At 42.8% G+C, this 16,434-nt stretch overlaps 1 protein-coding gene across 1 annotated transcript in view; it reads left to right on the top strand.

The window, feature by feature from the left end:
- The first annotated feature begins 11,870 nt into the window (after positions 1–11,870).
- Prickle1 (prickle planar cell polarity protein 1) overlaps positions 11,871–16,434 on the top strand; it is a 105,654-nt gene continuing 101,090 nt past the window's right edge. The window contains exon 1 of the mRNA XM_015493236.2: positions 11,871–12,330. The gene's annotated coding sequence lies outside the window, so the exon portion shown is untranslated. The remainder of the gene's footprint in view (positions 12,331–16,434) is intronic.

Genomic DNA, 16,434 nt, shown 5'->3' with positions numbered 1-16,434 from the left:
TTGGCTTCTTCTTAGTCCATTTTGAAGACTGTTACTTTCTCTTGTCANTATTTTTTTTTTTTTTTTTTGTGAGAATTACTAGGATGTTTGGTGAGAATTACAAGATTGTTTGGCTTTCCTTTGTTTACTTTTATAATCTCCTAATTTGGCAAAATTAAAAGTCGGTAACCTATGTCATCCCTCTCCACCCTTTACTATTTGACTTTGTCCTCTGATCTAGGTTTAAGATTTCAATTAATCACATCAGTGCCTTTTACTATAAATTGCATCACACCCTTTTTGGAATTGGGGTAGATATAAATATGCAAATACATACATACATGCACCCACTACACATGCACAGGTCACTCACCCAACTCTAGGGCTGAAAGATCCTTGAAAAATTCCTTCTCCTACCCCCTCATATGATGAATGAGGAAGATGAAGAAGACTTATGCCATACCATGCTAAACAGTGGGCCTGGACCCAGAACCCAGGTCTCCATAATTCCCAGTCCATCGCTCTTTCCATTCATTTTGGAAATACATTTTAATCAGTCAGAAATGTGATTTGATTTATAAAAGTACTATTGCATACCACTTGGGAAAATCTAACAATTGCAAAAGCAAAAGATATCTCCAGGAACTAATTTTCACCTTTATAGGAAAACAAAATGAGCCCAGACATTTTTTTTCTTCAGTAATGCTATTTATAGTCTGCAGCTTGTGTTATTTAGTAGAAAAGGTGATTCATGTAGTCACTTTCTGCTCTGCTGGTTCCTTCCTCCCCATTATCATAAGCTAAAATATAAACTCCTTAGCCCAGCATCCCGTGTTCTTTATGTTTCTATTTTCCCCTACTATCGACTACACCGAACTACTTCTGGATTCCTAAACATATCATTTCCTCTTGCATTTTCATGAGGATGTACATGCTGCCTCCACCACCCAGGACATCCCTCTTCCACTAAGCCACCCCTGCCCCAATAACCAGGGACTCAGTGTCACTTCCTCCAAAAAGACTTGCCTGACCTCACAGATGTCATCAGTTGACCCTTCCTTTGTGTTCCCATTAATGCTTTGGAGAGGCCTCTTTGGCATTTATCTCATTGGTGAAAATTTATGACAATTGTCTCCAGAATAAAACCATGAGCTCATGAGCAAGACAGCTGGCTCTGTTGCAAAGGTCTCCCCATTATAAGCCTAGCATTGTGCTCAGCATATAGTAGGTGATTAATAAATGTTCTCAGAAGGATGAGAGAGAGGGACGTAGGAAGGCCATCATTTGAGATGCAAACAGAAAAAGAAATGCCCTTACATGATCTTCTTTGGCTTGTGGTCAAGGAAAAGAATGTATCACCCATGGCTAGTGACCCAGAAATAGCTACTTTAAGAGACAGAAAACCATGCCGCCTGGGCCTTGGGGAAGAAAGCAAGCAGGCACATCCTTTGCTGCCTTGTTCTTTTCTTTATATCTAGACTCTCATGCCTCAGAGCTACTGCTGAGTGGAGCATCTTCTTTGCTCAGCTTAAAGGCAAAGAAACATGCCTGTTAGCCTGGTCTGCTTACCTTAGCAGTTATTATACACAAAACTGAGAATGGTAATTTACCAGTCCGTGATATATGCCCCTAATTCATTTTACCACCTGGTCCCTCATCTCTTGAACTTTACTTCATGATACCAGTTTTTCCAACTGGGAAATGACAAAAGCAATAAGTAGAAGTCTGACAACTGACCTCTAATGCCTACTGTGCCATGTAACTGTAAGCATATTTTATCTCTTTCAGAATTCTCAGTTTCCTCCTCTATAAAATGAGATGTTTGGACTAAAGGCCTACCACAGTTCTTCTAAATATAAAAGCTATGATTTTGTGTAAGAGCATGTTGAGCACATGGAATTGCACACTGAATAAATATAACAGCAATCCATCAATGTGCACTGCATCCAATTCATGTTTAGGCAAGTACCAAGCACCTAGGCATATGAGAGGAGTGTAAAAACTTTAGGATGCCAGGCGTGATGGTACCTGCAATCCCAGCCACTCTGGAGGCTGAGGCAGGAGGATCACAAGTTTGAGACCAGCCTGGGCAACTTAGCAAGATATAGCTCAGTGGTAAAGTGCTCCTGGGCTTAATCCTTAGTACCAAAAGAAAAAGAGAGTGGAGAAGAGAGAAAGAGAGAGACTCTAGGAAATGCTCTGTATTCTCAAAGGGCCAACAAACTAATTGGAGCTTTAAAACACACTGAAAATAAGCCAAATATTATGAACAGATGTGCAAAGTGCAGATGAAGAGTAGAGATGATAAAAACTTAGACAACACACATCTAATAAGCTAGCAGACCTCACTCAGAATAAGAAGAAAATGAACCATGAAATGACAATAATACATCTATATAGTGCTCATAAGTGAGTAAAGGGAAAAAACCTATAGTTTTCTGTTAGACATTTTAAATTGACTTCAGTCTCTAATCTTAAAAAGTGAGAAGAAAAGAAAATGCAGTCTTCTGTTATTAACTGAGACCCTAAAGAAAAATAATGTTAATAATAACAAAATCACCTGCCTGGGGGCCAGTTATAAGCTGATGGGCAGTTGCACAATGACACATCCTAGCACTCAGATCTGCTCTCAATAACTCTGCTCCTCTGGTAAGACTCTCTGACAGCCATGGCCCTCTCCACATGGCCCAAAAATGGCATACATGCATTCTGTTAGGGTTGCAACAGGAGTTTCATTTGCTTGGCTGTATTTTGAAAGTCACCCTTTTTCTCTACATTTTCCTTCCGATACTTGTCACCACACACCTCTCCTGATGGTTTCAGAGTGAGTCATTGAGCAAAGATAGGAGCGTCCTACTGTGTTCACTTTTCTTTCAGTCCTGCTGACAGGATTACCTGCCAATTTTCATCCATTTAACCAGATGTAAGAATAAGAGAACTACAGCTCCTTATGGGTAAATCCCAATTTTGGCAAGGTTTCACATAACTTGTAAATGTAGAAGTTCAATACCAGGCAGAGGGATGATCTGGGATCTCACCACCTGCAGTCATTCACTTGAAGAAAATTTATTCCTGACTCATTGAGTCCACATTTTTTTTAACATTTATTTTTTAGGTTTAAGTGGACACAATATCTTTATTTTACATTTATGTGGTGCTGAGGATTGAACCCAGTGCCTCATGCATGCTAGGCAAGTGCTCTACCACTGACCCACAATCCCAACCCCGTTGAGTTCACATTTTTAGCTCCTTATCTCCATGGGATAATTTTTTTCCTTTTTTTTTTTTTTGTTCTGTTTTCATATTGAATTATTGCACTTTGATGGCTGCAATAGTACTTCTTAACAAGAGTAGGTTAAAACTCTGAAACTCAATCAAGAAGAAGATTATGTGTGTTGATTTATGTGGCACCCTAATTTCCTCCATTTCTCTCTAAACTCCTTAAACTTCATTATTTTACAATGTAGGAAGAAAATTAAAAGAGAAATTCCCTGTCAGAGAACTAATTCTGGAAATTAAAATATTACCATTTGATTATTGTTTCAGTCTCCCATTTGCCTTTTAACCTAATGGATTTAGTAAACTAATTTCCTTTATGCATTGCACTCAATCACATCAAGAGTGACATATTATTTTGTTAATGTTTTAGGACAGTCATGTAGAGGAGAATGTGTTCTAGTCACATGGTTAGTACACTAACATGAAAGGCTAATTTCTAGGCCCATGGATGGCTCTCACTCACCAGGAAACCACACCCTGCTGGGAGGGTTAACCCAGGAATGAGGGCTGCTCCAAGCTGTACCCAACCCCTTCCTCACCAGTGACAGCCATCTCTGAATTTTCAGGGCTGCTGAACAAAGCCAATAGTTTTTGTTTGTTCGTTTGTTGTTTTCCCCACTCTGTGAATGGCATATGGACATTGCATTTTCCCCTCTTCATATTAGACTAAAGGGGGGAAAAAAAGTGGGGTAGGGTAAAAATCTAGCAGTCACTATTTTAAAGTTGTTCCTTTTTTACACAGATAGCCCATAATCACATTACTTAGCATGCATTTTTTTTTCTTACGAGTTTTATTTTAATGCTCCATAAATCATGGATTCAGGATGGAAGTTGTGGGCAGGGGGATGGGAGTATGATTAGGAGTTGTAGAATCATCTGAACTCAGACATCTGGGAACTTCTGCTCCAGCAACAGCACTACTGAAGGGAAAAACTACTTCAGACATTGCAGGTCATACTTGGAGATATTTATGGATGGTCATGAGCTATCTATAGAAGATCCATAAGCCTAGGGCCAAAAGTAGCAGAAGAAGAAACATTATGAAGCAAGAGTTATAAAATTTTTTACAGAGAGAATTCATAGTAAAATCTAAAATCTAGAGTTTCAGAGATAGAGGATTGATCTAAAGCCTTCTTTCAGTGATTCAGCTACATATTCCAGAGCTATTTTTAGATTAAAAAGGAGAAAATAAAGCAACATTTAACACAGGATATTTCTAGAAAGGATGTTAGAAGCCATGATGTCACTCTCTTAAGTTTTTATAAGCTGCCAAAGTGAACAAATCAGTCTTGGGTGTCTCTTTCTTGCACAAAAAGATCCAAAATAAAATAAATAGGGTTAATAGCTGAAAGCAAAAATGACATTTATTTTTCCTTTATTTTTTCTCTTTCTCAGACTCAGAGGTTCATGAGATCTGTAGTGTCAGGTTTGAAGGATAAATAAGAAGGCCAGAACCAGAGAACCAAAATAAACAAACACCAATCCATTCTCCAGTCTCAACCTCTCTATTTTGGTGATGGAGACTCAGAATTAATCTTGTTTCCCATAGCTAAGGCAACGGATTTCCCCCAAGCTGCAGCTGTGCCCCATCATGGGTAGACACCATTGAATTTCATCTTGCTCCCTAATTTGGCCACTGAGACTCTGGACCACACTTAAATCTCAGATCCTTTGGATAAATGGCAACAACCTGACACTTCCTGAGGGGTTAGACTCTGCCCCTGAACCCTGATTGCTCTGTCACTGAGCCCACTGCCAGCCCCTGAGCTCTGCATAATCTGGACCGGCAGAGCCTTGGCTGATAGATCTCCTTTGGCCTGACTGGCCAGCTCCACCTGTCCCACCCTTCTTCCCTCCCCACACCAGCCTTCATTCAAGACCGACTGTACACTCAACTCTCAACAGCCCAGTTGCAGAATCAGCCTAGGTGCCTGTCAACAGATGAATGGATAAAGGGAATATGGCATATATACACTGTAGTATATTACTCACTGTAAAGAAGAAAGAAATCATGTCATTTGCAGGAAAATAGTGGAACTGGAGATCATCACATTAAGTGAAATAAGCCAGACTCAGAAAGACAAATTGTGCAGATTTTCTCATATGTGGAATCTAAGGCTGTGGGGGAGGTCAGGGAGACGACATGAATGTAGAAAGAAGACTATTAGTGAAGAGGAAGGAGATGTGGGAAGACAGGTGGGGAAGGTAAGGGTGAGGTAATAGGTGGGTGGAAATGATAAAAATATGTTACGTGCATTTACAAATATGATACAATGAAAACCGCATATTCCGTACCATTAATAGGCACTAAATATTTAAAGGCAAATAGTAAATAAACAAAAAGATTGATTGTGCACCTACTCTGCACCAGTTGCTGTGTGAGGCACTGGAGTCACAACATTGACTTAGGCAGCCTTCCCAGTGAAAAAGAAAATCGGCAATTACAAACATTCCTGCAACAGAGGAATGAAACTTGACTCAATGTCCTCCCTCCACTCACCTCTGAGCAGGAGGAAAACAGCCTTCAGTTCTTGCATATGTCTGTGGTAGGCTCCATTTTCAGAAGAATTCATCAAGTTGACTAAGTTAACTGTTAAAATACACAATTCCTTTTTAAATCAGCAACGTGGAAGAGTTGAGTATTGCCTGAGGATTACAGTTTCAAGATCACTGCTGGCCAAACTCCCAAAAGCCTGGTAAAATTTTATTCATGGGAGATTGCCTAAAGAGTATTCACATTAGCTAATTCACTTTATAGATCTATATACTGCTGAACCTTCCTGAGGTCCCCCAAGGCCCACCCAGCAGGCCCCCAGAGGCCCCCCATCAAACCTCTTGGTTTAGGGGGCTGAAAAAACTCTAGGACTGCACAGGACATAGTTTGCCGTGGACAGTCTAAAACAGCAAAAGAAGGTAAGTGCAGCTCCCTTCCTGAGATGGTCTCTTCTATTCATTCATTCATGTCACTGTCTCCCTGATTCCTTCTGGTCTCTTTGGCTTCTTCTTAGTCCATTTTGAAGACTGTTACTTTCTCTTGTCACCCAAAATGGAACTCCCCATCTTCCCCACCCCCAAACATGGCCATGTTTTAAGCTCCTTCATGCCTTAGCCCTCGGCCCACCACTCCAGACTCATCCAGACCACGCCACTACTCTCCCCTGGTACCCCAACTGCAGCCAGACTGGACATATTTCAATTCCTTAGATTCACCTTATTTGCATCCACCTCCTTTCCTTTATACAAGATGTTCCTTAAAATGTTTGGGCACATGTACATGTGTGTGTATGCAAACGTGCCCATGTATGCGCGCACACACACACACACACCTTTCTCTAAGTTCACTCATATTGTAGGTGCCTCTTCCAGGAAACCTCCCATAACTCCCCCTCTTCCCACCCTTCAACTGTGTGGTTTGACCCTGCTATGCACAGCCACAGCACTCTGGACCATTCATTTTATTGTAATTATCATACTCAGTGAAGTGCCTGTCACAAAGTGAAGTGATTAAATTGATCCTTCTGAAAAGTGAATTGAATTGAATTGAGGGCTGCTCTGAAAAAAAATGGCCTGGGGGGGGGCATTGTTTTGTGCTCCTTGAGGATATTCTTGAGGACAGTGTTCATCATTTTTCTAGAGCCTTCTTTTTGAGGATCTGGGATGGGCATGCTTCTCTCTGCTCTCTGACTTAGTAGTAGTTTTGCATCTTCCAATAGGATTGTTTTATCTTGGCTGATTTTTGAATTGCATGAGACTTTGTCATATTGGCTGATAGAAAACAGAAAGCTAAATTGTGTCCCACTCTTTTGGGGGTGAACTCTATGAATTTGTCTCATTTTTTTTTTTTGTAAGTACTTTCAAGTTTTTACCTTGCTATTTACTCTTATTGAAAAGCTGTTAAGTGAGCTTAAATTTTGGGGAGGATAAGGTCAGATAGAACTAATCAAATAAATGAAGTGATAAAGGAATGGAAAGTTGAACGGAGAAAAGTAGCCTCTAAATGGTGGAAGGGTATACCACCAGTGAGTACTGTTTAATTTGCAAGTCATTTAAACCCTCAATTGGCTTCAACATAAACAAAATTTTAACTTAACCTGAGAAGTTCAGTGGTAGTTTGTTTTCAGGTAAGGTTTGATTCAAAACCTTGAAGTAGGTCCTTGTCCCTCTTTATCTCTCACTTGTGTCTTCCTCATGCTTGCTTCATGCTCTGGCTTTATATGGCAAAATGACCTCCAAAGCCTATCCCTGTCTTCCCAGCTATACAAAAGAATAAGCAGGGCTGGGGATGTGGCTCAGGTGGTAGCGCGCTCGCCTGGCATGCGTGCGGCCCGGGTTCGATCCTCAGCACCACATACCAACAAAGATGTTGTGTCCGCCGAGAACTGAAAAATAAACGTTGAAAAATTCTCTCTCTCTCTTTCTCTCTCTCACTCTCTCTTTAAAAAAAAAAAGAATAAGCAAATGTCTCCTATGAGCATGAAATCCACTGGCCTAAAGACTTTGGTTTTCTATTGAATTCCCAGCAAAGAGGTGGCTGGTACATATGTGAAAAATAAATATTTGTTCAATTCCTAAAATCCCTGCAAGACCATCTCTGAACTAACCTTTTGATCAAGGGGATCCAGTGCTGTAATCTTCCAGGTCTGGGCCACATGCTCTTGGCCCCAAAACCAGGGATGAGTTTCTGACTCAACCATGTGCACTGACAGTGGGGAAAGGTGATTTCTCAAAGGAACTCTGGGGCCTTAAAGAGAAGAAACATGCTAGTCAGACCAAAAAACAAATATGCACATTGATGGACCATCAAGCAGATGATGTTTGAATTGAATTTTAAAGGATAAGCAGGAATTAGCTAATTCAAGGAGGGCAGTTATCAGTGGGTAACTTTCTAGGTAGCTCAAAGCACAGAGGCATAAAATAGCTTGATGTTTTTGAAGAATTGTAAATAGTTTAATACGGCTAGAGCAAACAAGGGTGGGGAGCAGTAGGAAAATAAACTGAAGAGATAGGAAAAGTGCAAACAAGAAGGACCTTTTCGACTAATCCAAGAAGCGTGCACTTTGTCCTGAAAGCTCGGGGAAGCCTAGGAAGGATTTTTAGCACAGCTAAGCCCTGGCTGATCACTACAGGGTCAAGACTGATTCACCCTCCAAAAGCTGGGTGGGGCTGAGTCTGCAGGTCAGGTAAAGGAGTTCCAGATGTGGAGGACCCAGAGTCACAGGGAACAGAACCAAGCAAACCATAAGAATCAATCAGACCTGGGAATCAAACGGGGACTGTCAACACTCTCAGTTTCTTGCATGTGAAAGAACCCCACGTTTGCAGCCTAAGCTGCTGTGAATTCTTCATCTTCAATGAAAGGACTCTTCGGGTGAGCCAGGAGGCTTTCACAGCACTTGGCTGGGTATCACATGCATTTGCTGGTGCTGCTATGACAAGGCACCACAGACTGGGTGGCCTGAACGATAGAAATTTATTGTCTTACAATTGAGATAGAGAGGAGTTTGAAATTAAGCTATGGATAAAATTGGTTCCCTCTGAAAGTAGTGAGGAAAAAAAAAAATCTACTCCATGTCCCTCCCCTAGCATCTGGGAATTTGTTGGCAATCTTTGGTGTTCTTGGCTTATAGAAACATCATCCTATCTCTGCCTTCATCTTTACATGGTGTTCTCCCTGTGTGCATGCCTGTCTCCAAATTTCCCCCTTTTATAAGGACAACAGTCATACTAGATTATGGCTCAATCTAGTGACTTCATTTTAACTTGATTATGTCTGAAAAGACCCTATCTCTAAATAAGGTCACAACTCTGAGGTACTGGACATAAGGACTTCAACATGCAAACTATTGAAGAATACAACGCAACAAACAATGATGTCATTTAAAAAAAAAAAAAACCCTGATATCAAGGTTTTAAAAGAAAAGGAGACATTCTCTAAGTGAATTGACTTATTTATAAAAGGTTTAGTATTATGTTTATTTGTAAAGACAAAGAAGTGAATGAATGTCATTAATAAAAGAGACTTAGGAGAAATTTCATAGTGCACAATGAAGAATACTATCACAGATTAAATTAGGAGAAAATGGTTTCTTTTTCTATTTTGTGATGTTTTGCATCAGAGAAGGGTGTTTGTGAGAGCTGTCCCTATAAAATGGCATTATATGAACTTTCCACTATTTAAGTCTTTTTGGCATTTAATCCTCCCAACAGTTCCTTGCGTTAGATATTATTATCTTCCTTTAAAAGTGAGAAACTGAGCATAAGCAGGTTAACAACATTTCTCCAAGCTCTATTTGGTAAAGACAGAGCTGAGGTTTGAAATCTGGCCGCCCTGAACTTGAACTAGCACATGTACTGCCCAAGAAATTTGATGAGAGTCCTGATTGAAAACCAAGTATTCACATTAGTACTGGATCCCAGAGATGCTTTCAGCACACTGCCCAAGGAGGAAATAAGCCTCTTGTGGGGACAACTGTTTACACTTACCATACCTAACATATTTGCTCAACATACTAGATGATCAAAAGCAAAAACTTTGTGAAGTCAGTGTAGAGTTCTAAGTCCTCTGGTATCAGACTCACTTCTTACCATAAGATAGTAGCATTTTCCCCAATTAACAAGGAAGTCCAAGGGCAGAGTCTTCTCCATGGGCTACATTACCTAATTCTGCTGCAGCACCTCTTGACCCACGGAAGAATACTTTCCCAAGAAGATGCAGCTGTAGAAGTTAAAGGATGCCATCCCTCTGATTTCATTCCCCTTGTCATTCAATTTGTTGGGAAACTACTTTGACTTGAAGGCTTTGAAAAAAATACCCACCCAAAGCGGCTTATAGAGTCTACTCTTTGCCCTTGAAAGTATTAATTTTCACCACCTCTAGGGGTGGAAGTAATCATTTTGCCAGTTTTCTTGGGCAGTTCTGGAAGTTAGCTAAAAGCTACAAGTTTATTCCTTAAGAAAAGTGTTTCAGGGGCGCATGGCAATATCGGCAGGAGGATCACAAGTTCAAAGCCAGCTTCAACAACTTAAGAAAGCCCTAAGCAATTCAGAAAGACCCTGTTTGTCTCAAAATAAAAACGGGCTGGGGATGTGGCTCAGTGATTAAGTACCCCTGGGTTCAATCTCTGGTACCAAAAATAAAAAATAAAAAGAAAAGTGTCTGTATCTAAGATAAACACACAACTTAAAAGGCTGACTTCAAAGAAATCCCGAGGAACAAGATAGCCTAGGTTGTTCTTCCGCACATTCTCTTCCGTTGCAAAATCCACTAGCAAGTGGAGTTATTTCAAAAGCAGCAGCCCTGCTTCTTGAGTGATCTGCCCTGCCTGGGTGTCTAGATAATTTCTATAGTGTATAGAGATTTGAGTCAGACTCAACTACAGAGCACAGAACTGAGGCTCAACTTTGGGTAGTTTCCTCCTCCATTTGCCTTAAGTTGTCACCACCTTATGTCCTCCTTTTCATCTCCTCCATTTTTGCTGAGCATTCTCTTGCTTTATTCCCAATGAAAATCAAAGAAACTTGCTCCTTGGAAAAGCTCTAAAATGGACAGTTTTGAAATTTCTTAAAGGGATAAAAACTGTATAAATTAACACCACCCTTCCTCCACCCCCAACACACACACATCCTTATCTTCCTGGAAGATGATATGGCATCTGAGAGAGTGGTGGAAGGGATGGAGAGGTCAACAAGGCTCTAGTTTTGCAGAGACACCTGTCAAGTTGGGGTTACCAGCTGCCGTTGGGGTCTGCCCTCTGCAACTCCGGGGAAATAGTACCCACACCGTGCGAGACTCTACTAATCTGGAACTGGTAGGTGGTTCGGAGGTTTAAGGCATCGCAAATGTCTGGGCAGAACTTTCCAACAGGCTGAGCCTAGTTCGACGTGGGCGAACGTGCTGGAGAGCCCAGCCCTGGGAATTGGGCAGACGGAAAACACGGAGAGCGGTCTGACGGATGAAAATGATCCTGTTGATCAAATGAACGCTTAGAACATCATTAAGTACGCCACGCTAAAATTTAGGTTAGGGTCGGGACACTGGGATCAGCTGAGGTTCTCCCATGCACTCACCACACTGACTTTCGTTTGAAACGACCTGGGCCGCTAAGGATGGGAAGGGAACGGACTACAGGCAGAATTTGTGACTTCTTGCTCTGAACTACCACTCCTTTGGTTCGAAGGCAGAAACTTGGTCCTGCCTGTGAGATTACACGACGTAGGATCGAGTCCAAGCGGGTCTCCAAATGGACTAGACGCGCCGGAAGGATCTATGAGTTTAATTAACTAGTCTCCCTCCACACACCCATTAAAGGAAAAGGAATTTTAATAGGCACCTCCCCGCAAAACTGTTTGATCAGAGGAAATTGAGTTTGTCTCTTTTTTCCCCCTTCACCCTTCCTGTCTTTCAATCCATCAGGATTGTTGGTTTAAATTTAGGGGGGGGGGGAGGCTTAAAATTGAGGGTGGGGCAGAGGAGACAGCACCGCTGCACTCTAGAACCCGGACCGCCTCACGGTGAACTTCCAGCAGATCGCGGGTCTCCAGCTCCTCCAGTTCCTGCACGCGGAGCCAGTCTTTGCCTAGTTCGCTGCCAGAAAGCACGTCCCACTCGCCGCCCCGCATCCGGGCGCCAGCCGGATCAGGGCACCGACCTTGCTCTTCGGGGCCGAGCAAGGGAGCGCGTGGACGCGCGCCTGGAGGCCTCGATCCTGCGACGGTATCCGATCCGCGTTTTTGCTCGCGCCAAGCCGGGGCGGCAGAGGGCGGGGTGCTCGGCGGCGCCGCGGAGCTGGGCTCGGGACCCGAGCGCACTCTGCCTGCAGCCCGCGCCCGCGCCGCCTCCCGGGGCCGCAGCCGCCGGACAGCGCGCCCGGAGCATGCCAGCCTCTAGCCGCCTGCGCTGACTTCCCCCAGACATCGGCTCGCAAGGCGACTTTCTAGGCTCTGGATGATTCTCGTGCTGTGCACTCTCGCCCAGTCCTGACGCTGCCACCGCAGCTCCGCAGACCCGCCGAAGCACACCGAGGACCGTCCCTCCGAGTTCGCTCTCCCAGAGTTCGCTCTCCCAGGCGTGGGGTAAGTAGGAGCCGGGCTTTGGAAAGCCTCTGCAGGGGAGGCTGCGGCGTGTAGGTGCGGGGAGAGCGCCGCAGTGCCGGGTCGAGGCACCTTCGCTGTCAGAGCTGGGGATATGTGACACCTAGACTAGGATGGTGTAGCAGAAAATAAGGAAGATGAGCGTATTCGTTCGGGAGGCTGTGTAGACAGTGAAAGCAGGTATTGGGCTGCAGCACCAAGAGGGCTTCAGATAGGCTGCCCGTATGGCTCCTGTTTGCTGCATCACATCCAATGCTTCCCCTGATCTCTCCTGCTAGAAACCCGTGCGGTGGCCCGGGAGTCGGGGCGATGCGGGGCGCGGGGAGGCAAGGGTGCATTGGCACGTCGTTGCCACTGAGGATAGCCTGTCACCTACTGGCGTCCGGAGGGAGGGTCTTGGTTCTTTCCTAGCGCTGGGGAAAGGGTCGATTGCTTTTTGGCAGGGGTGCAGCAGATTTCCCTCCGTCTCGGTGATGTTATTTTCTGAATGCAGCACGTTATATGAAGAAAACCGGAGCGTCTTTCTCCCTTTAGGCCGAAAAAGTTGGAGAAACTAGGCATGTTAATAATTAGCAGGAGCAGGACCCAGGATGCCCCAGAAAGCTGTTAAATTTTCATTGCCCTCTAAGAAAAACAAATGGCATCGCCAGTGACTATTGGCAGCGCCGTATTATTTTTGGGACTTTGGGAAAATTGTCCACAGATTGCCTTCAGGAGGCTGAAGGTGGGGCGGGGTGACGGAGGTGGGGGGGGGTCTGGGGGGGACGGGGGGCAGGTCGGGAGGACCGCTGGCACCATAGTGAGTTCCTGCTAGCCTACGGAGGATTCAGAATCACAAGCCAAACACGTTTTGCTGCTGATTTTAAAGAGTATCAGAGGCAGAACTGCAGCCATGCACAAGGTGAAGAATGCACCAAGGGAACCGGCCTAAAGGAAGGGACATGTAAAGACCTTTCCTCTCCTGCGGACTCCAAATGCATTTGTATTATATAAAGGATGTGTACTCTTGTGGCTCTCAGGATAGGTTTTTGAAGGACAAATTATAATTAATGGACTCGGATCTAGTATCTCTGCCTGCATTGAGTTTCGTGTACTGCCTCATTTTAATCAGCACTTGGAAAGGCTATGTCTGCCATTGATGTTATATAATTGACATGGTTCACCATCAGATATTTTTAAATGTACTTTTGGAATAAAGGGAACTTCCATCCGTCTCTTCAGACTGACCCAAGGTGTAGACTGTCCTGAGGGTTGCTAATGTTTGCCCTAGTCCTGGCTCCAGATGTGTGAGCTCAGCTGTTGCCTGTCACTTAGGTGACAACTGGCCTTTTCCCACTAAGCCTTTGCTGTCTCCATTATCCTCAGTGAAGTGTCAGTGTTCAGCCTGGCCTTCTATTATCAAGAGTGGGACTCTAGCCCCTTGAGGGACAGCAGCCTTATTTGACCATTCCCAACAATATGTCTGTTTGTTAGACTCCAGGAATTGGGTGGGGGGAATCCCATGACAGCAAGATAGATACATTTTGAATTGAGCACCAATGAAATTTAAAAGTTCTGTTTTAATCAAGATAGCTCTGTAAGGATGATGCAATATTTGTCAAGCCTCTTTCCCTAGAACAATATTTACTCCCACCAGGGGATTTTAAACTTAAACAGCAGCCATTTATCTTGCTGTCTGGTGGAGACCGGTTCATTTTGCCTCCAATGTGATCCTAGCCTAGGTGGCTGAGATTGGCCTGGGACAGGAATCTGTCATTGTAGCTAGCTGGAGCCTGAAGAAAGCAAAATACAGCACCTGCTGGTACCAGAGGGGTTCTAAATGCCATCAACTGGCGAGTCAGGAAACACAGAAGGAGATATTTTACAAGCTCTTCCAGAAATGTTTATACAAAGGATTTAAAGGTTAACAATGCATGTGCTCTCCATATTAAAACTGAAAGGTGCTAGAAATAAATGGATGTTACCCACAGTTAAGGGTTAGCACACTTGCTGATGAGCTCAAGAAACTCTAATAAGTCATGACTAACATAGTGGTTCATACTTATGAATAAGCCCAGGAGGAAAAGAAGGAAGAAAAGAAGGAGGGAGGAGGAGAATAACTGGATGGTGCATAGAGGTAGACATATTGACACGAGTGAATGGATTTAGTAAATTAATTTTTCCATCCTTAATTTGGTACTAATTGGTAATTTACCACTGAGTGAGCCTGTTGATTTGTAGATTTTTAGAAGAAAAGTGATATATTTTACTGAAGTGACAGATTCAATCAGTTCCGCCAGTAATACCAATGAAGCTTAAAAAGTTTATTGTGTTTTTATAATCAAAGTCCATGGGATCACCATTTGTCTCTACAATAAAAGGAGTTGTAATGAGTCAGCTCAAGTCATGGAAATAAAATCTAATATGAGCTGAGGAGAGAAGGAACCCACTAGAGTTAATAGCCGAACTATTATAGAATTGTTCCTAATATTTTCTCCAAGCATAACTCTGATAGGACCAAAAAAGTTTAAATTTTGTAATTTCCTTAAGGATTTTAAAAGTAAGCTTACATACAAGTTTAAAAAGTATCATGGGAAGAGAATTTCTCTAAAATATATAATTGCTTGAAAGTAATATACAAAGAGTTGAATATTGTAAGTGACTGAATTGTTTTGAATGCCTGTAATACTCATGAAATGGAATAAGACTCTTTTATCTTCCAATTACTAACTCTTTGAGGCCTCTACATATATTTTAGCTTGTCTAATATTAGGGGGAAACAATTTGAAGTAAAGATTATCATTTACTTGTTTTCTAATCACTGCATTTGATTCCCTTGTTAAAATAGTATATACAGAGTAAATCTTTCCTTTTAAGGAAGGAAAGTAATTTTTAAAAGTCAAAGCAATTCCCATCTGTGCATAGAAATATTAAAGATACCCCTTGACCAGGATAGACCCTTCCCCATTAGGAAAACATCTCTTTTTGTTGTCTCCATGTTATATAAAATAATAAAAATTATTCAACTCTTATTAGTATGAGAATATTAAAATTGCTTAAATCTGTAATTGTTCCATAATAAAGAGGAGTTAGGGAGGTGAATGAGTTGTTTCTTGGCTGGTTGGTTGGCTGGTGTTCTGAGGGACCATTGCTTCTTGCTCTTCTGCTCACTGAATAGAGCATTGCCATATTGCACACTCATGCTTTTACAAGGTCTATGTGAGCAAGGGAGTCGGGAGAGAAAAGTACAATGATCCTAGTGCCAAGTCCCTGCATTGGTGCTGTTCCTCGAAATCTCAGGCAGCCTATGGAGCCAGAGCTTCAGAATGCCAGGGAGCAAGAGGGTGTGGGGCCACTGTGGCAGCCCGTTGGCCTCTGGAGCTCTCCACCTGTAGACATACACAAGCATAATGTAATCGGCAACCCACCTCCTTGTTCAGGGTCATGCTGGACTGAAGTCAAGGGGACTAATGCCATATGTGTTAGTGAGTGAATGTTGTGGAGCTGAAGAAAAGACCTGGCCTGAAATGGCATGGGGAATGCTACTAAGCCTTTGTATCCCCCCTTCCCCTCTCTCTCTCCTAAAGGAGAGAAAAGACATGCTTTACAAGTCAGAGTGTGCTGATTTCATGACACTTCTGGTACGGAGATATGACAGAATAATCAGATCACTTTCTCTGTACCAGAATGACATGATTTTTCCAAGTACCGTTCCTGAGCCACTGGTCCATTAGCCCAGACTATTTCCAGTTACTGGGTGAGGGGGTCAGTTTTTCCCGTGTCTTGGTTTGTGCTCACAGTTTAGGCTAAACTCCAAATGAGTTTTGGTCACTTTTGAAGTGATCTCACTGGGCACAAGAATAATTGCCTAGACTGAACTGATTACACCCATCCAGGTTCGTTTTCCTACAAAGAGAGATTTTTAAATAAAAGTTAAAAATCCAGCAAGGCAGATGCCAATGTAAACATTTTAAAACTTAGAGCTGTAAAGGAGCAAGCAACTGTCATTTGCCTTTACTTAACTCCTCCTGCTCCCAGGTTTGGTCCTAAATGACCCTAAAAGTCAACTGACCAATTAAAGAAAGTGTGGTTGTTTCCCCCTCCCCC

Source organism: Marmota marmota, unplaced genomic scaffold (genome assembly GCF_001458135.2).
Source record: "Marmota marmota marmota unplaced genomic scaffold, marMar, whole genome shotgun sequence".
Taxonomy (NCBI): domain Eukaryota; kingdom Metazoa; phylum Chordata; class Mammalia; order Rodentia; family Sciuridae; genus Marmota; species Marmota marmota.
The sequence above is the reverse complement of the archived record's forward strand: the minus strand, read 5'-3'. Positions and strand labels throughout refer to the sequence as shown.